The 27981-nt window shown below is 38.2% G+C and overlaps 1 protein-coding gene and 1 long non-coding RNA gene across 9 annotated transcripts in view; one reads left to right on the forward strand and one right to left on the reverse strand.

Moving 5' to 3' along the window:
• Window positions 1-27981, forward strand: part of LOC141549636 (uncharacterized) — a 154576-nt gene that overhangs the window by 73207 nt on the left and 53388 nt on the right. The gene's annotated exons all lie outside the window — the stretch shown is intronic.
• ZBTB7C (zinc finger and BTB domain containing 7C) overlaps window positions 1-27981 on the reverse strand; it is a 553406-nt gene that overhangs the window by 32187 nt on the left and 493238 nt on the right. The window lies entirely within an intron of this gene.

The following is a 27981-nucleotide window of genomic DNA, read 5'->3' on the forward strand; positions in this document are numbered from 1 at the left end:
AGGGAGAGGAAAAAAAAAAAAAAGCTAAAGCACAATTTGTGTCCTGACAGTCTTGGATTAATGAATACCCATGAAAAGACAACTAGCAATATAAAGTAGCAATGGGGTCAGCGTTATACCCAAGTTCTAGAAGGAACTAGGAGAGGGAGTAGTTCAGGGAAAGCTTCATAGAGAGCAGTAGGGCCATCATGTTTGGGCCTTGAAGGATAGACAGGATAAAAAAAAAAAAAGAAAGAAAGTATTTTTGGCAGAGAAAATGCTACAAAAAAGGCAAAGAGGGGCAATGAATCTAGATTAAACTGAAAATCCTTTCCATTTCTAAATCTCTGGTTTTATGATTCCCTATTAAAGGACCTGAGTGCAATTTCTTCCTTTGATGATTACTACTTGTGTGAGGCTAGAAGTCACTTAATCTCTCTGGGCCTTAGTTTGCCCAGAGGAGGTTGGACTAGATAAACCTAGAAGGGACTAGAGTCTTGAAGTCTCTTTTAGCTCAAAATCTATATAAAGCCTATAATCCATGAAAATCTATGCCCTTCGTTTATGGCCTCAGAGTTCTTAAAAAGTCTGATGGACTCTCTGGGAGCTTTGGGAGAATGTCAAGCAGAGATTTGGGGCATTTATCCTATTGTTCTCAGTTGAACCATTTTCTTCTCCCAGGCTCTGACCTTCCACCACCGTATTCCACCTTTCTCCTCTGATTGTCCCAACCTGGGCCTGGCTGGGTCAGTTACAGTCAGCACATGTGGGAACTGGGGCTAGGGTGGGGACAGCTAAGTCAATATCTCACGATAGCCCAGGCTAGCACTTTCAAACTGAGGGAGAGGTATGGGTGTGGGGGCTGTTGATTTTAGCTCACTCTGGCCACACCTTTCATCCCCCTGCCCTGGGCAAACAACTGGCACTTGGGCACTTCATGAGATTTTTACTTAATGCCAATTATTTGTTCTAAGGGCTTTACTGCAAAGTTGCTGTTTCCCCAGCCATTTCCTCCCCAAATGTTCCCATCCCTTCTCAGGTACCCAAGAGAAACCAAAATAAAATTGCTCTAGTCAGCCCCTCTTGTTCCTCAGGAAGTAAATGTAGTTTTAGAGGAACTGATCAACCTATCTCCCCTTCCTCCATGAGGTTCATAGGAGCAGGTGGTTGCCTATATGGCTTGAGTTGAGGTCATTTGCTTAATGAACCTGTAACTCTTCATTAGAGATTCATTCCTTTGAGTCTTTTTTTTTTTTTTTTTTTTTTTTTTTTTTTTTTAGGCAATTGGGGGTAAATGACTTACTCAAGATCACATAACTACTAATTGTCAAGTATCTGAGGCTGGATTTGAACTCAGGTCCTCCTGACTCCAGTGATGGGGCTCTACCTACTCTGCAATCTGGCTGCCCCATTCCTTTGAGTCTTTAAAGGCTTTTCAATCTTCCCCTATGAAAATATAAATTCCCCAGAAAATGACCACTCCCCAGAGGGTCACAGCCTTATTGATAAAATGGATCATTTTCTAGGCTAAGCTCCTCATTTTACATAAGATAAAACTCAGGAGCAGAGAAATTATATGATTGTCTAAGATATAAGTAACAGAGTCAAATTTTGAATGTAGGACTGACTGCTCCAGATCCAGGCCTGCTCTCCCATCATATCTCTCATGCTTGTCTCTCCCTCAGCTCCACACATCCAATCAGTAACCAAGCTCTTATAGTCCTGTGTTTTTCACCTCTTTCTCTCACTATTCCTTTCCATTGACACCGCCCTAATTCCAATCCTAATCATCTCTCTTCTGGATTATTCTAATAGACTCTTAATTGGTGTGTCTCCCTTTAGTCTCTTTTTTCACACTGTCTAGATTCTTATTGCTCAGGCATAAGTATGATCACAGGACTTACTTGCTATAAACCCTTCATGGCTCCCTATTCCCTGTGGAATGAATTCTAATTCTGCTTTGTCTGGCTCTAGCTTGTTCTTCCAATTTCATCTCTCACTATTTGATTCAAGGATTCTGTGCCCCGAGTGCAACTATACTATATATATTGCTTTTTTTTCTGAATAGATCCCCAAATTTTCCATTTTTGTGCCTTTAGTCTTGCTGCCCCACTTCCATGCATAGCTGCCTATATCAAAACCTTATCCCCCAAAAAATAAACAAATAAATAAAATCTAAGAAAAAAAAAAAAAAGAGACTTAGCAAATCCAAATCACAGAGCAACTTTATCATGAACTCTTTCCAGATACTATGAAAGAGGAGCTTCTTTGCTTCAGTCATTGAAAGGGTGCATTCTTAGTCAAACTGAGACCTGTTAAAGACCTTAGTTTAAAAAGGCCAAGGTTGCCTATTGCATCCAGGGCCATTTCTACTCATCCTGATCTATGTCTCACCATTGGACCCAGATGGCTCTGGAGGGGAAAGTGAGGCAGGTGACCTTGCCCAGCCCTCCCTCACTTAAATCCAATTCACTTTCATGTCACTGTATCCCCCTCCCTGATGTCATGGTCCTCCTCAAGAACAAAAGACAACTCATTTACCTTCTTTTTTTATTTGATTTTTCTTGTGTAGCAAGAGAATTGTATAAAAATGTTTATATATTGGATTTAACATCTATTTTAACATCTTTAACATAAATGGGATTGCTTGCTATCTAGGGAAGGAGGTGGGGGGAAGGAGGAGAAAGTCTGAAACATAAGACTTTGCAAAGGTCAGTGTTGTCAAATTATCCAGGCATATGTTTTGAAAATAAAAATTTTTAAAAATTTTAAAATTAAAAAAAAAAAAAGAACAAAGGACAAATAATAGCAACAACAAATGTGACTTCTCTCTCCTTTGAGAGCCTGTGCGCCTTTCCAAGGGCATTTAACCCATTTTATCTTACATGCACATGCCATCTCCTCTATTGAATGTGAAGCCCTTTGAGGACAGGCTGCCTTCTCAGCAGCCTGGCACAGCACCATACACTTAGCAAGAGACCAATAAATGCATCAATATGGGAGGCATTACACATAATTAGTCTGTTGAATCAGATTGCATTAAAAGAAGCACTGAATCAGAAAAGGAGTCAGCTAATGAGAGGGGGGCAGTACAATCTTCTTAGAGAATGAGACACCTATAGGATATTCAGGCCAAAGAGGACTTGTAGGAGATAAACTAGATCAATCCCTTCATGGCTCATTGACAGTTTTCTCCAGGCAGGAAAATGAGGCCAAAGAAATTGCCCAGGAAGTTAGTGGTTGAGGCTCCTTATGTTCAAACCCCCCTGATTCCAATCACTGCACTTTGTTAGGTGGGAGTGGAAGGCCAAAAGGGGTAGGTAGCTCTTTGAACAGCAAGAGTGTTAGAATATACCTCCCCAAACATTTGAGGCCCAAGGTCATCATTTCTATTTGCAGTACCCACACATGGCTGTGTTCCCTGGAGCAAAATGTCTGCCCATCCCTTGGGACTTGGCCCCACCCTGTCCCCAGTTCCTACATCCCAGCCTCTGGCTCCCAAACCACCTGGCTGAATTATTGTCTGTGGTAAAAGCTGGGGCTGCGTCGAGGGGAGGAGGGAGGAGGAAGGAGGATAGATTTTATTTTCAGATCTGGGAATTCAGCTGGGTGGAGCCTACCTGTGCCTTTCCAACAGTGGGGGAAGGATGTGTCCCTGTTCAATGTGGTCTGCCTTGGCTCTGACATCCCACTGGGAGGAGGTGGGGAGTGGGGGAAGGGGGGAAATCCAAGGATGTGAGTCAACAGCAGTAGTAAGCAGGCTAAGCTCAGATCTCTGGTCGGGCGTTCCCCCACCCCACCCTTGCTCCTCCATCCCCCTCACTCTGGCCTTGCCACCAGGGGCCCACAACCTAGGAGGGCACACCCCTTGGCCCACAAATGCCCTCAGGGCTGCATGCTGACAGGGCGTCCCAGGCTCCAGAATAGCTGGGGCTAGCCAGGCCTTGGGCCTCAGCCAAGGTTGAAGCAGGGCAAATCTCAGCTTCCCCACTCCATTGCACCACCTGGTCCCCAGCACCGCCCAGCTAGATCAACTCGTCAGCTGTGGGGGTGAAGGCTCCCTATTGTGTGAGCTGTCAGCAGACCTAGCCCAGGCCTAGCCCCGACCCCGCCTGCGATTGTCAACCTGCCCCACCACACCCTGGGGCCTGCATTCCCCAAAACCCAGCCAAATCCAGGCCCCAGTCCCAACTTCCACCAAAGCCCCTTTTCTAAGACCTTTGGGAACTCAAGATTTGGGATTTTAGTTTTATAAAAGATCTCCCAAAGCTTCCCACTCCTCTAGGAAAGGAATGAAAACACTTTTAGATGTTTTTCATTTAAAACAAAAACAAATAAATCCTATTAACAACAAAATCTCACAGCCTCAATTTAATCATATTCCTCCTCCCCTCTCCCCTCTCCTTACAACGGTTCCTTTCTTCCCAGGAGGTTAAAAACTATGTCCTTGCAATCTAGAGTGTAGAAGCTGGGAGCCCCCCATGCTGGGTTACAGTCCCAAGCCTGGCACAATCTGACCCTCCAATGAATCAAAGAGCGTGGCTCCTACACTCTCCATCTCTATTTGAAGAAGTCTGTGTACATTAATGCCTCCTGCTTATACACCTTTCACAAGCTAGCACCTTGCCATCTATTTTCAGGGAATAGGTTTGGCTATTCCCATTTTCCAGATGAGGAAATCTAAAAGTATTTAGTGGCAGAGTGGGGATTTGAATTCAGGAGTCCTGAATATGGGCAGTTAGGTGGATACAGTGCCAGGGCTGGAGGTAGGAAGAGCTGAGTTCAAATTCAGCCTCAAGACATTTACTAGCAGTGTGATCCTGGGCAAATCACTTGCTTCAGTTTCCTCATCTGTAAAATGAGCTGGAGAAGGAAATGGCAAACTCCTTCAGCATCTTTGCCAAGAAAACCCTAAATGGAGTCAAGAAGTGTCAGATATGACCAAAAATGACTGAACAATAACTCCTGACTACTGGACCAGAGCTCTTTCCTGAATATCACTGTTACTTCCATCTTTATTAAAAAGCAGTGTCACAGTAAAAAAATAATGTAAAGTGAAAAGAACAGGCCTGGTGTCAGAAGCCATAAGTTCAAGTCCCAGATCTTCTATTTACTGGCCTTGATCCTGACTCTGCTGCTGTGTGGTATCAAACAAGTCCCTCCATCTCAAAGCCCATTTCTTCAACTTTAAAGTAAAGATAATAGTATTTGGGCAATCTTTCTTATAAGAGTGTGGGTAGGAAAGTGCTTTGTAGAGCCTTAAAGCATTTTATAAAAGTGAATTATCATCATTATTATTATTTCACAAAAGGATCCCTTCTATATTTAAATGGATGATCCTATGACAAATTGAGAGTATTTTTTCCTCCCAACTGGAATCTGACCTTGACAGTCTGTCTTTATTTGTTCTTTCAGCACCTAACTTCTATGCTATATTCATTAGGAGCATAAGAAATGTTTCTTGGAATGAATTTGTATGAGCTCCAGAGTCAATGCCCCTGACCTTCTCTTAAAAGGGGAGAGAAGAAGGATGGAGAAGCAAAAGGAGAAAGAGGAGGGGAAAGAGGAGGAGGAAAAGAAAGAAAGAAAGAAAGAAAGAAAGAAAGAAAGAAAGAAAGAAAGAAAGAAAGAAAGAAAGAAAGAAAGAAAGAAAGAAAGAAAGAAAGAAAGAAAGAAAGAAAGAAAGAAAGAAAGGAAAGGAGGGAAGGAGGGAGGGAGGATAGGAGGGAGAGAGGGAGGGAGGAAGGAAGGAAGAAGGAAAGATAGAGAGGAAGAAAGGGGAAAGAAGGGAAGAAGGAAAGTTAGGAGGAGAGGAAAGAAAAAAGGAAAAAATTGAAGAAGGGAGAGATAGAAAGAGGGAAGGAAAGAGGGGGAAAGGAAAAAAGAAGCAAGGAACGAAAGAAAGAAGGGAAAGAGAGGGAAGGAGGGAGGAAAACTGAAGAGAGGGAGGAGGGAACGAGGAAAGAAAAACACAAGAAAGAAGAAAAAGAGGGAGTGAGGTATGGAAGGAGGAAGGAAGGGACGAAGGAAGAAAAAAGAAAAAAACAGAGGGAGGGAGAGGAGGAAAAAGGAAGGAAGGAAGGAAAAAAAGAAGTTTGAAGGAGAGTAGAAAGAAGGAGGAAGGAAAGAAGGAAGGAAGGAGGAAAGGAAGAAGGGAGGGAAATAAGTGAATGAGCAAGGAAAGAAGGCAGGGAGGAAGGCAGGGAGGAATGAAAAAAGGAAAGAGGGAGGAAAAGAAGGGAAGGAGGGAGATAGGAAAGAGGAAAAGAGGGAAGAAGAGAGGCAGAAAAAAAGAAACAGAGTGAGGGAGAGAAGGAGAAAGGAAGGAAAAAAAGAAGGAAGGAAGAAAGGAAAAGGAAGGAAGGAAGGGAGGGAGGGAAGAAGGAAGGAAGGAAAGAAGGAGGGAAAAAGGGAAGGAGAGAGAAAGGAAAGAAGGGAAGAGGGAGGGAGGGAAGAAGAGAGGAAGAAAAATAAGAAACAATAAAGAAAGAAAAAGAGAGAGGGAAAGAAGAAGGAAGGAAGGAAGGAAGGGAAAGGAAGGAGGAAGGGAGGGAAGAGAAGAAGGAAAGGGAAGGAGGAAGGGAGGGAGGGAGGAAAAAAAAAGATAAAAAAATTGGAAGAAGTTTGGTAATTGCAACTGGAACCCTCTCTTCCCTTCCTTCTCCCTCTCACTATCCTGGTACCCTGTTAGGGAGTGTGCTTTTGAAGAGAACAGCTGAGAGAATAGAGCTCCTCCAAGCTTCTGAGAAACTGTTAGGGACCAGCATACACAAATTCTCTGCATGTTGAGCAAAGAGAGTTGCTTAAGAATAAGGTGGGAGGGTGAAAGATTCCACCTCCACCCCATCTTCCTCAGGATTCCTTTTGTTGTGCCAGAGTTCTCTTTTATGATCCTGACTCAGTTTCCCTAAATTGTCTTGCCTCCGTTTCCCTAATTGTTCTGCCTCAGTTATAATTGTTCGCTCAGTCCTGGGAAACCACCCCTCCCTCTTAATCAGAATATTTGATAAGGATTAAAGATCTTATATTTTAGAATATCAGAATGCCTCTTCCCATCCCAAGCTATCAGAATATCAGATACGATCTTATCAAGATGTCTCTCCCCATCATCGGGGTGCCTCCCCCCATTATGTCATCTCTCTCAGGAGGCTCACCCCACACTGTCAGAGTCCTGTTCCTGCTCTCAGCACCGTGACTCCACCCTTGCCTCAATCTACCCCCTGAGTCTGAGCCACGTGTATATGTCATTGAGAATTCATATTGTTTGCTGGATTCTTGGAGACAATAATCTCATTCAGCCCTGGGACCAAACCTTGGATCCATTTGGTCCCAGTAAATCTCTCCCTTTCAAATAAATTATTAAATACTCTCTAATCTCTATCTTGCCTCAGTTTCCCTGGCATTACATTTCCTGCATTTTGCCTTAAATCCAGTCAGAAGCACATCAGAGTCATTGTTTTGGGTTAAACAAGGCTGCCTTCTCTTTTAAAATGCAGACACCTTTTTGGAAGACCCACATAAAGTCCTCCATACCTGGAGGATTTAGATCTGGTAGGAAGATCAATTAGTCCAGCCTCTTTATTTTGTAGGTGAGGAAAATGAGATCAAAAAAGGAAGTGAAAGCCACACAGCTAATGACAGAATCAGGACTCAAACTCAAGTCATAGACAGGTGGGATTTAAAGTTGAAAAGACCTTAGAAGTATCTAATCCAGACATTCTTAGGCCTTTGGGTAATGGACCCTATCTGGTGAAACCTATGGACCTTTGATCTCAAGGTCTCATTTCCAAAATATATAAAGGTCTCATTTCCAAAATATATAGAGAACTGACCCTAATTTATAAGAAATCAATCCATTCTCCAATTGATAAATGGTCAAAGGATATGAACAGACAATTCTCAGATGATGAAATTGAAACTATATCCACTCACATGAAAGAATGTTCCAAATCACTACTGATCAGAGAAATGCAAATTAAGACAACTCTGAGATACCACTACACACCTGTCAGATTGGCTAAGATGACAGGAACAAATAATGATGAATGTTGGAGGGGATGTGGGAAAACTGGGACACTAATACATTGTTGGTGGAGTTGTGAAAGAATCCAGCCATTCTGGAGAGCAATTTGGAACTATGCCCAAAAAGTTATCAAACTGTGCATACCCTTTGACCCAGCCGTACTACTACTGGGCTTATATCCCAAAGAAATACTAAAGAAGGGAAAGGGACCTGTATGTGCCAAAATGTTTGTGGCAGCTCTTTTTGCTGTAGCTAGAAACTGGAAGATGAATGGATGTCCACCAATTGGAGAATGGTTGGGTAAATTATGGTATATGAAGGTTATGGAATATTATTGCTCTGTAGGAAATGACCAGCAGGAGGAATACAGAGAGGCTTGGAGAGACTTACATCAACTGATGCTGAGTGAAAAGAGCAGAACCAGAAGATCACTGCACACTTCAATGCTGTATGAAGATGTATTCTGATGGAAGTGGATATCTTCAACATAAAGAAGATCCAACTCACTTCCAGCTGATCAATGATGGACAGAATCAGCTACACCCAGAAAAGGAACACTGGGAAATGAGTGTAAACTGTGAGCATTTTTTGTTTTTCTCCCCATATTATTTTTATCTTCCAAATCCAATTCTTCCTTTGCAACAACACCAAAAACAAAATTCAGTTCTGCACATATATATTGTACCTAGGATATATTGTAACATATTTAATATGTATGGGAATGCCTGCCATCTAGGGGAGGGGGTGGAAGGAAGGAGGGGAAAATTCAGAACAGGAGTACAAGGGATAATGTTGTAAAAAATTACCTATGCATATGTACTGTCAAAAAATGTTATAATTATAAAATTAATAAAAAAAGGAAAAATAAATTAAAAATAAATAAATAAATAAGAAAATAAAAATAAAAATAAAAATCTTGGTTCATTTTAAAAAATTCTTAGTATTTATTTTAAAAAATATTTTGAGTTTCAAATTCTCTTCCTGCCTCTAGTCCCTCTTCTGCCCATTGATAAGGTATGCAATATACCTCTTGTCTTGAGTTGTATTTTGTTGGATACATAGCCAAAGGCCCATAGCTTTCTCTGTTCAACATAGAACCAGACACAGGGAAAGTGGGAAATAAATCCTTGTTGAATGAATGAATGTAACAACCAACCAAAGAATGAACTTTAAGGCAGAGATATCAAACTTCCAGCCCTCAAAACTAGTAGTATAACTGAACTAGATTAAAATATAATTGGTAAATGTCACAATAAATAAAGGTAATATAACATATAAATAAAAATACATAAATATATAAAACAATATAACAAAAATAATGTTAATCTGTGTTTTTTTAAAGTTAATATGCAATTTATAGGTACAAATCTATGATGTTACTAAAATCAAAATTTTCTAGGATATTTGGAGGAGAGAATTGTCTGGAAAAATTCCAAGTTGGAAGCATGGCCTTGTGATGGATTTCAAGGGGTCTATCTTTTGGATCCAGCTCTGCTCATAACAAAGAGTTTTTTTTTTTGTTTTGTTTATTTGTTTGTTTTTTAAATTTACCAAGTTACTAGGCTTTCAGCTTGCAACTGTTAAGGCTTCTATAACTTTGATATCCTATAATCAAAAGTCATTGTGTGACCTTGGAAAAGCCATTTCATTTCTTTATTCCTCAGTAGCCAATGATCTCTTTTGCCTCTACTTTGGAAGGATAATTTGACATTAGCCTCCTGGCTGTTCCACAAACAAGACACTGTCTCTTGACTCTGGACATTTTCTCTGGTTATCCTCCTTGCAGGAAGACTCTTCCACATCCCCTTCAACTACCGACCTCCCTGACTTCCTTAAGTCCCATTTAAAATCCCACTTACTACAGTAAGTTTTCTTTAATGCCTCAATTCTAGTGTTTTCCCTCTTTTAGTTACCTCCTCTTTATCCTGTATATAGCTTGCTTTGCATATGTTTGGTTACATGTCATCTCCCCCAGTAGATTGTAAGCTTTTTGAGGACCAAGACAACATTTTGCCTCTTTTTATATCTCCAGCATTTAGTACACTGCCTGACACATAGTAGGTGCTTAATAAATGTTTATTGAATGCATGAATATGGAGGGGAAAAAAGACAAAGGTGTTAAAAAAAATCCAAGATGTTTATAATATATTTGACTAATTAGATAGTGCCAAGCCACCAGACCTGGCTAGTAAAATGTCTCTGACTGAAAGTTAAATGGAGAAAACAGTAACTTAGAACAATATAACAAGTGGTGAGCAAGACAATTTGGGAGTAAGGATTTCTGACCTGCAAGAATCCTGACAGTGCTCCCTACCATTCTTGACAGATCCCAAGCATCCCCACTAGCATTCTTTATCCCCAAACAAAATGACATTTCCCTAGTCCTCAGGTTGTGGAGATGAGTCAGGGCTAATAGCAGAAGGAAGAGGGAGGGAGAGGAAGAACACTCTCCAGAGGACGGGTCTCATGCCTGAGATATCCTTAGTTAGGCCCCAGCCCATGAAAAACAGTCTCGACTTCCTGCTGCTGTCCTCTTCCATTTGGAGATGAGCTTGGGTGTGGCAGGATGGTTTAGTGAATCTCAAACCCTGACAGTGTTTTTGAAAGGAAGTGAAACATCAGACCTGCCTCAGCACTTACATTCTACTTTTAAGCAAATCCATCCCACTGGCCGAACCACCTGACCTTTGGCTGGGTAAGCAAGCTGGGAAGCTTGCAATTTTCTGGCGTAATTGCATACTGACATGTAATATTATGATACAGACTTTTATTGCACCAAAAATGCCCAAGCATTTCCTTTTCCTATTTTTACGCTTGGGTCTCTCATCTTGCTGTAATTTTCCCCTTTGCCCACTGCAGAAGTTGCAGCTGTCTGCTTCCTGAGTGCTGTTTTTCTGGAGGGAGGGCAATTAGGATACAAAGCAGAAACAAATTTGTTTTAAGTTTTTCGCTCTGGGAGTATCTATTGATCGGTCATGCCTGTATTGAGCATTCATTCTGTGCCAAGTCCTGTGCCAGGCATTGGTAAAAATAATGGAGACTAAGGAAGAGATATAAGATAAGGAAAAATCATTCACTTCCTTTGAGCAGCTTATGGTCTCATTCAGGAGACCAATTTAAAACATGTGAAACAACTGGAATGATATACCAGACAGTATATAATTAAATGCTAAAATGAGTGGTGTAGAATGTAAGTACTTAAAAGTCTGGAGAAGTAGGAGCAAGAGAGCAGTATTTTGGGTATAACACTCAAAAACACCCTAACCTTACAGCAATATATACAAAAAAGTATTCACTATAACCAGGTTAGAGTTATAACAGGGACTTATGGATAGTTCAACATTTGTAACACAATAAAATTAATCATATTAAAAATTAAAACAGCAAAAATTCCAAATTTTATCAATTTATGCAGAAAATAAATGTCACTGAACAAAAAAAAAAAAACAATTGGTGGAAAATATCTCTATATCTTAAAAAAACATAGACAAGGGAGGACTCATTTTAACTATAATAAAAAAATATTTATTCTGTGGCTCAGTGGATAAAGTGCCAGGCCTGGAGTCAGGAGAACTCATCTTTCTGAGTTTAAATCTTGCCTCAGACACTTACCACCTGGGTGAGTTACTTAATCCTGTTTGCCTCAGTTTCCTCCTCTGTAAAATGAGCTGGACAAGAAAATAACAAACCACTTCAGTATCTATGTGAAGAAAACCCCAAATGGGGTCAAGAAGAGTTGAAGACAACTAAAAAATGATCAGATAACAATAATAATGTTTATTAAAATTCAAAGCTACCATTTTATGCAATAGAAAAATACTAGAAGATGTCATAATAAATAAAGAGACAAAATAAGGATGCTTTCTCTCATGATTATTTGATAAAATTTTACAAGTGAAAGCAATAGACCTGGAAAAGAAAGGAAGAAAACAGCAACAAAAAGAAAAATTTATCATCCCTACCAGTAGATGACATGATTGGTGTTTCATCTTTGTTCTTGAAAAGGACCATGCCATCAGGGAGGTGATGCCATGACATGCAAGTGAATTGGATTTACTAGTTTATACTGAAAAATCCCAGAATCAGCAAAGAGATTAATTAAGCCAATTAATAGGTTTAGTACAATATAATAAAAATATAATTTAGTAAAATAATTAATAAAATAAAATGCCCTCAAACTTTCAGCATTCCCATGTAACAATAATAACTAGAAGGAAATGATTTGAATCTAGATCCTTCTATCTCCAAATCCAACGTCCAAACTATGCAATACTGCTATATTGTCTTTGGAAAGAATCTGACTCTGAATGAAGGCCCAAAAAGCTAATGAGCTTTTCCCCCTTACATTTGTCTTACAATTGCTATTTTTCTAGCCTTGTATTTCTCCTTCACTGCGTCAAGGGAGGACACAACTTTATAGTTACATAAAATAAATAAATAAAAACTCTATATATTTCACAACCAATCTTGCTTTTTGCTCATGCCCTCCATAAATATAAGTGGAAACATTCTAAAGGTACCAGAAATGTTTCTAGTAGAAGTTGGCTCTCTACCTCCATTAGTTAAGATGGGCTTGGCAACAGACATCTGTAACTGTTGCTATACTTACTAAGTTTTGGTCACTGTTGGTCCAAAGTCTTAAAATAAGAATTGTAAGATGAATTCAACTCTTTCATCTCTATCTTATTCAAATTCCAACCCTTATCTGTAAATCTTCTTATGATTTAACCATGCCTCCCATGCCTTCAAAAATCTTCCATGATTCCTTATTACCAAAGTATAAAATCTGTAATCTTACAATCAAAGCCCTTCCTGGTCTCTCACCTACTTTCCAGGTGTTATTTCCTTTGATTTCCCTCCATGAACTCTCTATTCTATTTCCTGCTTCCAAGAAACCCTTCTCACCTCCATTTATTAGAATGCCTAGATTTCTACAAACTTCTGCAACTTAGGTATCTTCTGAGTGAGGCCTTTCTTGATCTCCCCAATTATTAGTATTAAAATATGTTGTACATATTGTGTCTCCTGAGCAGGAAGGAAGTCTTTATGTCTGTATTTGGTGCCTACTAGCAAGTGATGAATAAGAAACATTTGTTGAAATGAACTAGGAATTTCTGATAAAATGCCCCATGTTTACTCCATATTTTCTATACTTTCTCTTGAGTTTGTTGTGTTCAATATCTAATTATCTTTGATCATATCCAGCTAACAGAAAGAAAAGCAATAAGGATAATCATTGCTCTGGTTTTTGGTTAGTCCCTGATGCGACCTGATAAAATGAATTCAGAGAGAATCAGTTATTCAGTAGCATTCAGTGGAATGATCACTAGCCTGGGAATCAAGAGATTTGTATTTGAATCTCAGATCACTGATACATGTGACTCTAGACAAACTCATCTCTGTGCCCCAATTTCTCCATTTATAAAAAGTTATAATAATAATTTTCTTGCTTGCCTCACAGAGATACTATGTAACTTCATGTGGCAGGAAATGAAGGAATATATATGCCCATATCATAACTAAATTCATCCCTCTGATTTTCAAGGCTTTCCACAACTTGGTCTCACCTTTTCCATCCAAATTTATTTCCAACTATTTTCCAATATGGAAGCGGCAGTGTGCTGTCATAGACAGAATTCTGAATGGGGAATCAGGAAATCCTAGGTTCAAATCTTGTCTCAGATGCTTATTAACAATAGCACCACAGACAAATCACAATCTATTTGAGTTTTGGGCACTTCTAAGACTATAAATTACAGCCAGGTTGTAATCTGCCTTTGTAGAGAGGAATTCCCACACTGATGAAATAACAGGTTCTTGATATATTACAGTCATGAAACTAGTCTTTTTACCATTTCCCAAGCATACATTTGACCTTGCTGTTGCCTTGCCTTGGAATGCTTTCCCTTCCACAGCCAATTGAACCTGACAGTTCAAGTCTTACCTATCCATCCTGGCTCAGCTTAAGACCTACCTCCTCCATAAAGCTTTATCCTATTATTCTATTCTGAGGTGACTCCTCCTTCCTCTGAACACTAGCACCTGTGATCAGTATTGCACTACTTAACATTGGATAGTGAAGGCTTGAAAATCATTCTCTGATTCATGTTGGAGGTAGTATATTCTAGAGCAAAGTTTCTTAAATTGTGGGTTGTGATCCCATATGGGGTGGCATAAATGAATGTGGATTGTAAAATTGTGATTTATTATCAGTAAATGTTTGATTTATATATATATGTATGTATATATATGTGTATATATATATATATACATATATATATGTGTATATATATATATATATAATATTATATACTTATATACCTGGGTCATATAAAAATTTCTAGGCTGAAAAGAGGACACAGGTAGAAAAAGTTTAAGAAGCCCTGCTCTAGAGGAAAGAGGCATTGGACTATGAGTCAAAATGCCTAGATTCTAATCAAAATTCTAAGGAATTCACTGCCTCCTTTCTGCATTTCACATTCCTTAATTGTAAAATGAAAAGGTTGAGCTAGAACAAGGGTTCTTAATCTGAAGTTCACGAATTTGTTTATCTATCTTTTGGGGACAGGGGGGAGGGTAATCCCCGTTAATTGACTTGATCAGGATCACATAACTACTAAGTGCCAAGTATCTGAGGCTGGACTTAAACTTAGATCTTCCTGCCTCCAAGGCCCATTGCTCTATTCACTGCCCCACCTTGCTGCCCCTCTACCTATCTATCCTTCAATTTATCTATTATTTATCTATCTATCCATCCACCTAGTTATCTATCTATCTATCTATCTATCTATCTATCTATCTATCTATCTATCTATTTATCTATCTATCTATAAATAGGTAAGTATAAATAGGTAAGTAGACAGATAAATAATTATTTCAATATTCAATGTTCCAGTCTTTCAGTTTTAAAAGATTAAAAGTTCACTAAGGCTCTGCAAGATCCTATATTTGGTTTTCTTTGTAATTAAGGTATTTTATTTTGTGCATTTAAAAGCAATATTCTGAGAAGAGGTCCTATAGGTTCCACCAGACTGCCCAAGGAATTCATGACACTAAAAATTATAAGGATCTGGAGTAGACAGTTTCTAAAGTCCTTTCATCTCTAAATAATTACAAAGCCTTATCATCTAGACTGTAAAAACTGTAGAGCAGAGACTTCTCATAGTTTTGTATCAATCACATGTCCCAGAAATGAAGCTCAACAAGCATTTGTTGAGGGATCAGTTCCTTGTATGCCCCCTCAAAAGTTCCATGATTTCTTTGACCTGGTTGGCCCCATCTTGCTTCAAACCCAACAACTCTTTCACACTCTTATCATAGATGACTTCATGAGATGTAGTGGCTGACACAATTCATTATTTGATGCAAATCTTCCCATGACAGGCTTCTCCAAATTTAGCTGATTCTCAGCTGGCAGCTCCAGGTCCTTCGAGTGTGGCAGGGCCTGCCAGAGCTTGTGTTGTGTTAATATGGTCCCCAAGATCCCGGCATCACCTCTATGTCATGATGAGGCATTGCAGAAGGACTTGCGTAAAGAGACTGATTACCCACAGAAAGTCCATTTGGGGAGAAGCTAGAAATCACTGAATGGTATGTTTTATCTTGAAGCTCAAATCACTTAGAATGAGAGACAAATAGGTACCTGTCCAGGTATGCCCTTTAAGGATCCTTGCAGTGGTCCTCTAATACATCCCAAATGGGTGGATATTTACTCATTTCTTAAAGATCTCTTAATAAAGATCTACACCCTCTCCCCACAACAGATCCTTAGCAATGCACTTCTGAACTATATGGAACTCTCTGGAACTTCTTTATGTCAGATGGCCATCCCTTTTCTCAGTGCCCTCCACCTATTTTTATGTTCCACCAGAACCAGAATGAGGACTTCCCTGCATTATCCAAGAATTGTCACATTTATAGAGCTGCCAGCATTCAGTGAGGACATTGGACATCCAGCACAAGTATTCTCTGCTCTATTCCAGCTATGCCCTGGATTATATCATCATATACCTACAAGCTGTTGTATTGCTCCTTTATACTACTATGAAAGATATACACAATGCAATACACTGCCTGCTCAAACAAAAGAGTCAGGAAATGAACAATCATTTATTATGTGACTACTCAAGGTAGCTGAGTGGTACAATAGTTAGAGCACTAGGCCTCCAGTCAAGAAGATCTGAGTTCAAATATGGCTTCAAACACTTATTAGCTATGTGTCCCTGGGCAAGTCACTTAACCTTATTAGTCTCAGTTCCTCCTCTATAAAATGGGGACACACTGGAAAAGGAAATGGCAAACCACTTCAATATCTTTGCTAAGAAACTCCATAGACAATGAGGTCACTAGAGTTGAACATGATTGAATGACTAAATATCACCAGCACTATGTTCCAGGCACTGTACTAAGATTTGAGGAGCCAAAGAACATAAATACATGCCCACCAAACAATGTAGTTTAAATATATATAATTAATATATATTTATAACAATATAAATCATCTTCTCTACCATAGAACCAAGTGGTCATCTAGTCTCTATTTGAAACAAAGAGAAAGCCTGCACTCTTCTCCAGGCAGCCCACTGGACTTTCCTATATGCTTATTAGAAAAATTTTCCTTACCTCAATGATATAAATTTGTCTCTCTGCAACTTTCACCCAATTTTTCCTATTTCTTATGGCCAGGGTCTAGTGGAGGGAATGTTATCTGTCTTCCATAGGACAGCTCTTAATTCAAGCCTGCCAGATCCAAGGAGGGGCTTCTGTCCACTCCCTCACCCTCCCCTTCTTTTGCAGAGGCATAGCACAAAGACCCAAATGCTCAGCATATGAAAACAAGCATTTCCAATTGGACTAGCTTGGCATATTCATTGGTAATTTTCAAAGAGCTTCTTAGGCATGATGGAAGCAGTAATGAGGGCAATGAGAGAGAAAGGAGGTGTTGACTCTCACATACTTCACTTACTTCTAGTCATTATTTGCTTCTTTTTTTCCCTTATACTCCTTCCAAAGACTTTTTCTTCCTAAGGAAAAGGACAATATTCCTTTCAACTTCTCTGTGGCTCTATAATGCACACAGAACACACAATATCAAAGGATATTATACAAGATTAAGTCCACAAAGAAAAGGCCTCTAAAATCTGTTTAATTGTTTGATCATTAAAAACCCCCCAAAATCTTAAAATCAAATTTCCACAGAAATTTTCCTATCTTGTTTTAAGATCAGTCAAAGCACTCAGTCTGATACTTCCCATTTTTCTTTAAAGCAAGAGAATAGAAATAAATGAGTGAAAGAAGATGTTGATTTCCCTTCCTCTTCACAACTATTACCCCCTTCTCTCTAATTTTTTTGTAGGCACATTTTTTCAGAATTAATAAAACAAAACTGAAGGGCAGAGGAGAGGAGTGGGAGGAGATCCACTTGGAATATGGTTGGGGGGTGGGGAGGGAAGGCTTTCCTACAAGGAGGAGGGAGGAGACTAAAGCTACTAATATATCCCATCCTCTCCCATGAGACTTGTTTTACCCAGTATGTAATACAGTCCCAGCTCACCCACCCACTGATTTAGGTCAAACAAGATGATTTTTAGTTTTTCTTGGGAGTTTTTGCCTGTGAGGGAGGAAGGACAAGTAGACAGAAGATAAACAAATGAAAAATAAGGTCAGGGAAGAAAAGGGAAAAAGTCAAGTGAGCAAGGACAGGAAATTCCCACCATTTTACTTATTTTGACCTCTGATCTATGATTCTAAATTAATCAACAAATATTTAATGAGCAGGTACCTAGTGTGTACATGATAAATAGAGAGAAGCCAACTCCTATTATTAGTGAACATCTTTTATAATTTTTCTCCTCAACTACATTTGGAATTTCTTAAAGCAAGGACCTTATAGTAGACATCTTTAAATATATCCCAGTGCCTCACATAAGGCCATGCTATGCCCCTCTTGTAAAGTAATAGAATTAGTCATAGAATCATAGACGTGAATAGAAAGATCTCTGAAATCATCTGGGCCATCTCTATAGATTAAGAGACTGAAGCCCAGAATGAGGAAAGCTTGTCCAACAGCATAGGACATAGGAGTATCAACAGGGGCATAATAAGTATTCAGTAAGACAAAACTTGGGGTAGTTGATAGAGAGACCTTGCTATTTTAAAGGTTAGGAAGGCCCATTTCAGTTCCTCCCCCCCTTTCACTTCTCTTGCCTAAAATTCTTTGGTTTACTTTGTTATACTGTTAGAGATTGATCAGTTAACAAATTAAGCAGCTTATCCATTCACATCTTAGCATGGATGTATTTAATAAAACTGAAGGATTATAAATCTTCAGAGCTATTTCAGAAAGTCCTGGAGAGACTTAGATGAACTGATGCTAAGTGCTAAGTAGAACCAAGAGAACATTGTATATAGCAACAATATGTATATTGATATGTTATGATCAACTCTGATAGATGTAGCTCTTTTCAACCATGAGGTGGTTCAGACCAATTCCAATAGGCTTGTTATGGAGAGAGCCATCTCTATCCAGAGAGAGGACTATGGGGACTGGATGTGGGCCACAGGATAGCATTTTTACCTTTTATGTTGTTGTTTTCTTGCTTGCTTTTTATTTCTCATTTGTTTTCCCTTTTGATTTGATTTTTCTTGTGTAACATGACAAATGTGGAAATATGTTTAGAAGAATTGCATATGTTTAACCTATATTGGATTACTTGCTGTCTAGGGGAGGGGTTGAGGGAAGGAAGGGAGAAAAATTTGGAACACAAGGGTTTGCAAGGTTGAATGTTGAAAACTATCTTTGAATGTATTTTGGAAAACAAAAAGCTATTATTATAACAAAAATTTCAGAACTGGAAGGAACTTTAGAGATCATCTATTCTGGGGGTTCTTAACCTAATTTGTGTCATGGATTCCTTTGGCAGTTTGGTAAAGCTTACGAACCCTTCTCAAAATATTTTTAAATACATAAAACAAAATACATAAGATTACAAAAGAAATCAGCAAAACTGAAATCTAGTCATCAAAATTTTTTAAATTAAGAAATCCTGAACACTACATTAAGAACCCCTAGTTCTAATTCAACTCTTTTCATTTTGCTGATATGGAACTCTAATTCCCCAAATTTCCAAAGCTAATTTTTGTTACATCTAGACTGGAACCCAACTCTCTTGATTCCTTGGAATTCAGTGCTATCTCTCCTCAAAATAAGATGGCATAGAATCTACTGGTGGAGAGAATACAACACAGCTGAGTTTAGTCAGAATCTAGCAAGAATATATTTTTGATTGTTGCTGTTGCTTCTTCATTTTTGAAGAGGACCAATAACATCATCTCTGGGGATGGTCATACTTTTTGACAAAGTAGAAATGAAGCTGGAGGTGTCAAAGATCATTAGAAAACCTGAGTCTTCTAATGGAAAGGGCAGGCTATAACGGAGACTTTAATTTAATAATCACTTATTAAATGTATATTATATATATGGCAACAGCACAAGCATTTGTACTGAGGGTAGAAATACAAAAAGGAAATACTCCCTCCCCTTGTGGTTATGATTTTACAATGTGTACAAAGATAAATAAACACAAGGTTATTGGAGGAGGGGAAACAAGGAATCAGGCAAATTTTCTCATAGTAAGTGCATCTTAGCTGAGACTTGAATAAAGATAAGGATGCAAAGAAGGTGAGAGCTATGAAGCTTGGGAGCTTCTAGGTATAGGGGACAAAGGCAAGCATGTAATAAGAAGACACCAAGCTCCTGTGGGAAAGTGGAGGGAAGAGGAGAAGGAGGACTTTAGAAAGGGGTAAGGGTTTGATAGCAAAAGACACTCCTAAACGACTTTGTGGGTTAGCACTAGCTGAGAATTTGTCCTTTAGGTTCTTAATCAGCTTGTCAGTCAACAAAAGTAATTGGGTGTAGAGTTGTGCAGCTACTCCAAGTGGGGCTAGAAAACATTGGAAACTAAGGGAGTGCCCTCCTACTAAGGCAGGGCTTACCAAATGATGATATATGACAGTAATGGAATAGCATTGTGCCATAAGGTATGATGAAATGGACAGTTTGAAAGAAAACTGGAAAGACTCTTATGAACTAATGCAGACTAAAGTGAGCAGAACCAAGGCAATTTATACAGTGACAATAGCATTATAGAGAAAGACAACTCTAACAGATTTAAAAACTGATCAATCTAATGATAAACCAGAGTACTGAAGATGAAACACTCCACCCACCTCCTGCCAGAGAGATGATAGATTTAAAATGCAGAATGAAACATAGATTCTTGGACATGGCCAATATGGGAACTTGTTTTGCTGGGCTATGCATATTTGTTATGAGGGTTTTATTTAATTGTTCATTTGGGAGGGAGTAGTGAAAGGGAAATGCAATAAATGCTTATTAAAAGTAATTGACTAAATGAAAAAAAAACACATAATTTTTTAAGAAGTAAGGTTATGCTTGAGGTAGATGCAAAAGGAACAAAGTACAGATGGAAGAAAATGAATTCAAGGTACTTAGAATTGAATTGAGTGTAAATGCTGACAATGTTTTGAACAAGTCAGTGCAGTTCAATTCAATTCAATTCAATGAGCAATTACATTGGTCTGAGTTCCTATTACACTGAACTGTGTTCTGGGGCAAGTGGGAAAGGAAGATACAATGATAAAGAAGACAGTTTTTATCTGCAAGGAACTTACAATCCTTGAAAATGAGACATGTACATCAATAACCATGGTGAAAATTAGGGGGAGAAAGATATAAAAGAGGTAAAGTGTTATGGAAGAAAGGGATCACTTTTGGCTGGGGTAATCAGAGAAGACTTCATGAAGAAAGGGGCACCTAAGTTTGATAATAAAGAATAGATAGGATTGTAATAGGGGCAGCTAAGAATTAAGAGAGAACAAGGGAAGATTGTCAAAGACATGAACAAATAGTTTTCAAAAAACGCAAACTATTAACAACTATGTGAAAGAATGTTTCAAATCACTAACAGGAGAAATACAAAGCAAAACAACCTTGAGAATTCATCTAGCACCTAGAAAATTGAAAAAGATGACAAAAGATGAGAATAGTCAATGCTGGTAAAGGTCGTGGGAAGCTTGGTATTCTGGCTTTATTGGTAGAGCAGTAATTTAGTGCCATCATTTTGGAAAGTAATTTGAAATATGCAAAGTGACTACAATGTTACTATTCTTTGACCTGAGACTTCACTACTATGTATACACCACAAGGAGATCATCAGTAAAAAGAAAATCTCCATATACATCAAAATGTTTAAAGCAGCACTTTTTGAGGTAGCAAAGAATTAGAAACAAATAAATGTCCATCACTTGGGACATGACTGAATAAATTATTTGTGATACATAGATATAATGGAATATTACTTTGCTGTAAGAAATGACAAATATGATGAAATCCAGAGAGGTACAGAAAGACTTACTTGAACTGATATGTAGTGAAATAAGCAGAGCCAAGGAGACAATATACATAATTACAATGCAAATAGAAGGAACAACAACTATAAAATAACTATAAGTGAATGTTACAAAATTACAAAGAACAAACATGGCCCAAAGATATTTCCATTCCTTTGCAGAGGTGAGAGGTCTAGGGGTACAAAACATAGCTTATATTTGCAGATTTTTTGGATGAATTTATTAGTTTTGATGATAATTTTTTCTTTTGTTCTCTTTTTTCTTTCTTTAAAAAATATTCTCGTAAATTAAGTTACAAAGGTATTCTTGTTATTGTTGTATATGGGATGGCTCTTTGGGAGGATGAGGAGGGAGAGGAATACAGGAGAAAATGTAGATGATGTAAAAATTAAAGATATCAATAAAACTAATTTTTTAAAAGTTTTTTTTAAATGGGGAAATTGGAAGAGGTAGGTTTTCTAACATAATACAGAGACTTTCCAGGGAAACTTTTTAGTTTAGTTTAGATTTATCTATAATCTAACAATATTAGCACTAATAAACAAGTACCAGAGTCCAAGATCTTTGCTTTTTTCACCACAACATCATGTCATATCAACACTGAACACCAGAATCCGGACATTCCATACTCATTTACTTAACCCCCTCCATTGACAACTCTGACTCTTCCTGGATTACGTAGAACTTTCTTATGATCATCCTTTTCCTGGACAGACTACTTTGTGCTGATTACCTGACCCTTCAACCTCTACTCTAAGAGTCCTCCCTGAAAGTGAGAAGACTCTAATGAATTAGGTTTGCCAGCCCACTCATGTGAGCACCATGAAGGGACCAGAAAGAGATTCCAGATACATTCCAGATACAGGGAATAAGTAATGTAGCTTGAAAGGAAGTAGGATTAAATATGTATTGAAAGACAGGTCAATATCAAAGGAAATCAAACTGGATAATTCCTTTGATTTGGTGCAGTCTTGTCATCGTACTGTACATTTATACATTAAGAAACTGAAGTGCAGAGAGTACATGTGATTTGCCCAAGGCCACATAGTTTGTAAGAAGCCAAGCCAAAATTTGAACACAGATCTTCTGACCACATACAGATCAAAGGTCAGAATCTATATATTACTATATCATGCTACCTTTCATAATGTGTAAGTTTTAATGGGAGTTGAAGGAAGGAGTTAGCAAGATTAGGTGATATTTTCTTCTTCCCTTCTTTCCATCCTTTCTTCCTTCCTTTTTTCCCCCTTTCCTTTTTCTCTCCTTTCCTCCTTTCCTTTCCTTTCCTTTTTTCCCCCTTCCTTCTCCCCTTATGCTTTTCCTTTCCTTTCTTTCCCTTCTCTTTCTAGTAGATGGAATAAGAGAAAAGAAAGAAAAAATTATGCTTGATAATTTTAATAGATATATTTATTTATATACATTTGAAATTACATACACATATATGTAATGTGTATGTGTATGTAATATATATATATATATATGTATATATATTTAAAGGAAAAGGAAAATATAACTTAACTTTGATTTCCTCTCTTTCCTTGGATTGATCTGCTCACTATACCTCCAGCACACCTTATAAATTCCCACTGTTACTTTTCACATTCTTCCTGTCTAGAGAGCCCCCTATCCCCCCAAGTACAGCTCAAATCATAAATTTCTGGGGAAGACTTCCTTGACAAGTCTAGCCCAAGGTGCATGTTCCCCTTCTCTGAATTAATTTACTATCAACACACCTCATCTGGCATTTGCCATAAACTACTTTCTAAAATGTACTTATCTTTCAAATTATATGTGTGTCTCTCTATGTATGTATGGGTTATAATATATTTGACACAAGTACATATATTACATATGTATAGTATTTATACAACATTATATAATATACCCCAAAAGTCTTAGTGTAGTTTTAAGCTTTAATAAAATATGGAAGGAAAGAAAGAGAGGAAAGGAAGGAAGGAAGGAAGAAGAGAAGAAAATAAGGAAAGCTTTTATAAAATTTTAAATCTTAAAACTGCACAAAGGCTTTTGAGACACTGCATTTAACAACCAGATTGTAAACCCTTTGAGGGCAGGGATTTATGCTGTCTTGTACTTCTTTGTCACCTATCCCAGAGACTTGCTCAGAGTAATTCTCAATAATTATCACTTGATGGATTGATTGACCTGGCTTTGGGGCATTTTTACCTTCACTTGCTGCTATGTCACCTCAATTTTTATGAGAAGGAAATAATGTTTTACAACGGTGAGCATAACTATTAAAGGGTAATGAAGCCTTTGGTAAAAATGAAGTGCTTATTTCAATACTTTGTTCGGGTGATAATGACAGTGAGTGTCACACCAGGCAGACAGATCTGGATGCTCTTACACAGTAAGCAAAGGGGGAGAGACAGGAAACGATAAAGTAGACTGGCATTAAATCTCCTAAGGAAAGATCGAAAGTCTCCTTTCATCTGGTCAAACAAGTGATAAATTAGGATAAAAGGGCTTTCTTGAGGAATTCTTCTGCCTGACAGTACTCTAATACAAGCACTATTCATGTCAGAAACACAGATCAAAGAGCTAGTATGGGGGACAGGTGGAGCAGAAGAGAGAAGGGAATAAGCATTTATGAAGCACCTACCAAACGCCAGACAATGTGCTAAGTATTTTATGAACACTATTATTTGGAGAAGAGGAATGAGCTCTTATTCCAGAGTCAGAGGAATTAACGTAAGATGCTTTGTGATCTTGGGAAAGTTTCTTCAGCTCTCAGGGCCTTAGTTACTTTAAATGTAAAATGAAGGGATTGGATCAGATAAGCTTTGAAGTACTGTCCATCTGTAGATTCTATTCATCAGCTAGGTAGCACATGAACAGAGCACCAAGCCTGGAGTCAGGAAGACTCCTCTTCTTGAGTTCAAATCTGGCTTCAGATATTTACTAGCTATAGGACCCTGGGCAAATCACATCACCCTGTTTTTTCATCTGTAAAATGAGTTGGAGAAGGAAATGGAAAACCATACTAGTATCTCTGTCAAGAAAACCCCAAATGGAGTCATGAAGAATCAGAAAGGACTGGACAACAATAACAAAAACATTTGTTTTGTTCACGAGCATCCAGTCATCTGGGCAATGGGAAAAATTCTGATGTCTTGATGAGCCAGTTTCTTCAACATGCATAGTGGAAAAGAACACTGGATTTGAGATAAAGAGGGTATGGATTTGAAGTCAGTCTCTGTTGCTTATTCTCTGTGTAACTTTGGTTGGAGTCACTTAACTTCTTTAATCCTCTAGAGAATTCTAGAAAATGATTAATTTTTAAAATCATTATCTAGAAAATGACAAGATTGGACTAAGGTACCTTCTAGCTCTAAACTTATGACCAGATCATACCTATAAATCTATGGTGATGAATGGGATGGCTTAAACATAGTTTAGGGTAGAGAGAATGAACAATTCTTACATATCTTCTATAAGATGATAGCTAATCACAGGGTTAATGAGGCAGGAATATGGTTTTGAAATGGTGGTCTACAATTAACATGGAGATCCAGGTCCAGGGAAAGCAAAGCAACATTCCATCTATCAGAGCCTGGTCTTCCAAGGGGGAAGAGTCCAAAAGTGTTTATGTAAGGGTAAAGATAAAGATGGTAGCCAAGATGCTAGCAGCATGGTATAGAAATGGTAACTAGGAACAGAACAGATTTCTAAAGAAAGTCATCTTGTAATCCTGGCATCTGCTTATATGCTTCTTTCATCTTCAAAGCCAGTCTATCACCTAGTCTAATGCCCAAAAGAAATAACATCATTATGTCAATGAATCCACATCTGGGGTATCTTGTACAATTCTTAACATGGCATTTTAAAGAGAATAATAGCAAACTTAAGCATGGCCAGAGGAAGTTAACCAGCATGGTGAAAAATCTGGAAATTGCAAGATTTAAGGGATTCACAATTGCTATCTGCAAATATCTGAAGGGCTATTGTGTAGGCAAGGAAATCCAGTATTAAGTTCTAAAAGGGACAGCTAGTATCAGTGGGTGGATGTCACACAGAGGAGAATTTTAGCCCAGCATATGAAAAAACTTTACAATAATCTAAGCTGTCCAACAATAGAATGGATTGCCTCAGGAAGCTCTGAACTCTGTCACTCATGGCAGTTTTGAAAAGACGGGAAGACAGTTGGTGATGCTGTGCTTGCTCATTGCCTCATTTACTTCTCATGAACCGCAGGGCAAAGGAGAACAAAAAAGAAAAATAGAACAAAAGAAGGGATAGGAAAGTTGAGAAAGGAAGGTGATTAAGATGTGAAGAAAAAACAGAAAGATGGAAGAAGGAAATAGGGAAAATGAAAGAAATATGTAGAGAAAGAAGAGGGAGAAAAGGTAAGGTAGGATAAATAAGAAACACCATAGATGATGGTTGTTGGTTTTAGAGAATGGCCTTTTGAGGACAGAGCTTATATCTTCTACCTTTTTGTAGAAGAGATAGGTCTTAGCACATAGGAAGGCACAGAATAGATGCTTAATATATGTTTTTGCTGCTGCTGCTGATCTTTGTTCTTTAATGACAACTATAAGCAGTTATGTAAAAGTAGATGAAGCCAAACCCAACAGAAGAGATAAAACTATTACCTAACTATTACCTGGATGAGTATTAGCAATCTATCTACCCAATCTGAGCCTAATTATAATTATTATGTACATCTTCCTTATTCACTGGATAATAGTTCATTTTATGCCAGGACCACAAAATAACTATCTTGGTGAGCTGACTTGAGGGTCTCCACAACGCTTTGATTATGTGTTCCAAAGTATTCTCCTTTCCACCCAGAGAGAAGTGACTTTTCTTTCTGACCTAACATTTCTACTATCAAAACATTTCTATCACATATTAAGGTTTGCAAAACATTCCCCCACAAAAATTTGTAATGTAGATACTATTTTCATTTTCCAGCTCTAAATGGGGAAACTGAGGTATTAAGAGAGATTAACTCATTTACCCAGAGTCTCATATCTAATAAGTGACTGAGGCAGGATTCAGTCTTAAGTCTGTGCATATGTGCATATGTTAATCCTGGGAAAGATGAGATGATCCTATGGGGCATATGGCCTCCATTAACCCTCTGCTCTTTGAAAAGTATCTAGACTGTCAGCAAATCAGGATATCAGATTAGCTAGATGTCACTAAAATGATCACTTCTATTTCTCTACTACTTGTTTACAGATTTTATGGGGAGATAATGCTTATTATTATTATTATTATTATTATTATTATTATTATTATTATTATTCCCATTTTACAACTGAAGAAACTAAGTTCAAGAAAGTTAAAGGAAGATTTGGCTAAGATTCCATGGCAAGGAAAGGAAGCTCAGTCTTTTGACTGTAAGTCAAGGGACTAGTTTCTTCACAGATGCAGCCTTTCTCTCCTTATAAAAGACAATGATTCTGAGGAGATAAGATATAAGATGGGGGAAGCAAGAGCCCAGATAGCAGAAAAAGCCCTACATTTAAAGACAAAAGGCCTGCCTCCAATGCAGACTTTGCAGCTTTCTTCCTACTGCCTGTGTGACCTTGGGGAAATGACTTTACCTCACAGTTACCACATCTATACAATGAAGAGGCTGGGCTAAATGATTTCTAAGGTCTCTTGCCTCTCTAAATCCTGTTCTTCCTTCTATGGGGGAGCTACAAGGGGAGAGCAAGGACACTGGTGGGAGTAATACAGATTTAAAACCTAAGTGCATAGCTTAAACGAAATCGGCTGAGCAGAGCCAGAGTCCAGATGATTTGAAATCTGTAATGAATGACTGGATGGGGACAGAAGGGATGCTCTAGGGGAAAAGGATGACATAGAGAAATTCAGCCTACTTTGCCTCAGTTAATCATGGGATTGTAAGATTTAGTGCTTAAAGGGAACTTAGAAGTCATGTAGGTCAAGTCCCATCATTTTACACAGAGAGAGAAACTGAGGTCCAAAGAATGAAATTTTTACTCAAAAAAATGGGTAGCTGAGGCAAGAATTGAGCATAGCCCCTAAATCCAATGCTTCTTCCATTACACCATATATACTGTTTTCTGATGAGTCAACTATGCTATCACTAAATCAATTGATAAGCATTTATAGAGCACCTAGATGTGCCATTAACTGTGCTAAGAGCTAGGGATACAAAGAAAGATAAAAGATAATTCCAGCTCAACTCATAAGCCAGCAATAAATACTTTTTGAGCACCTAATCTGTGCCTGGTGCTATTTGAGATGAGAACTACTTGTGAATGGAATCATGGAATCACAGACTATGTTATAAATTCAGTCACAAGTTGTCATAGAGATAGGGAAATTCTAGTTTGGATAGTTCTTTTTGGTCTCTGGTAAGGCAGTCCACTCCAGACAGGCCCTATCTGAAACCTCATTTCTTTAAAGGGATGTTACTGAATTATCAGCTATTCTCTAACTAGTACAGTCAGAACTGCCACTTTTTGAGTTCCTTCCAACTATGCCACATTATGATTCTTGATTCTTCTATGACATTCTCTTTTTGTTTGTTCTGTTTTTGGGAGGCAGAA

This window comes from Sminthopsis crassicaudata, chromosome 1 (genome assembly GCF_048593235.1).
Source record: "Sminthopsis crassicaudata isolate SCR6 chromosome 1, ASM4859323v1, whole genome shotgun sequence".
Classification (NCBI taxonomy): Eukaryota; Metazoa; Chordata; class Mammalia; order Dasyuromorphia; family Dasyuridae; genus Sminthopsis; species Sminthopsis crassicaudata.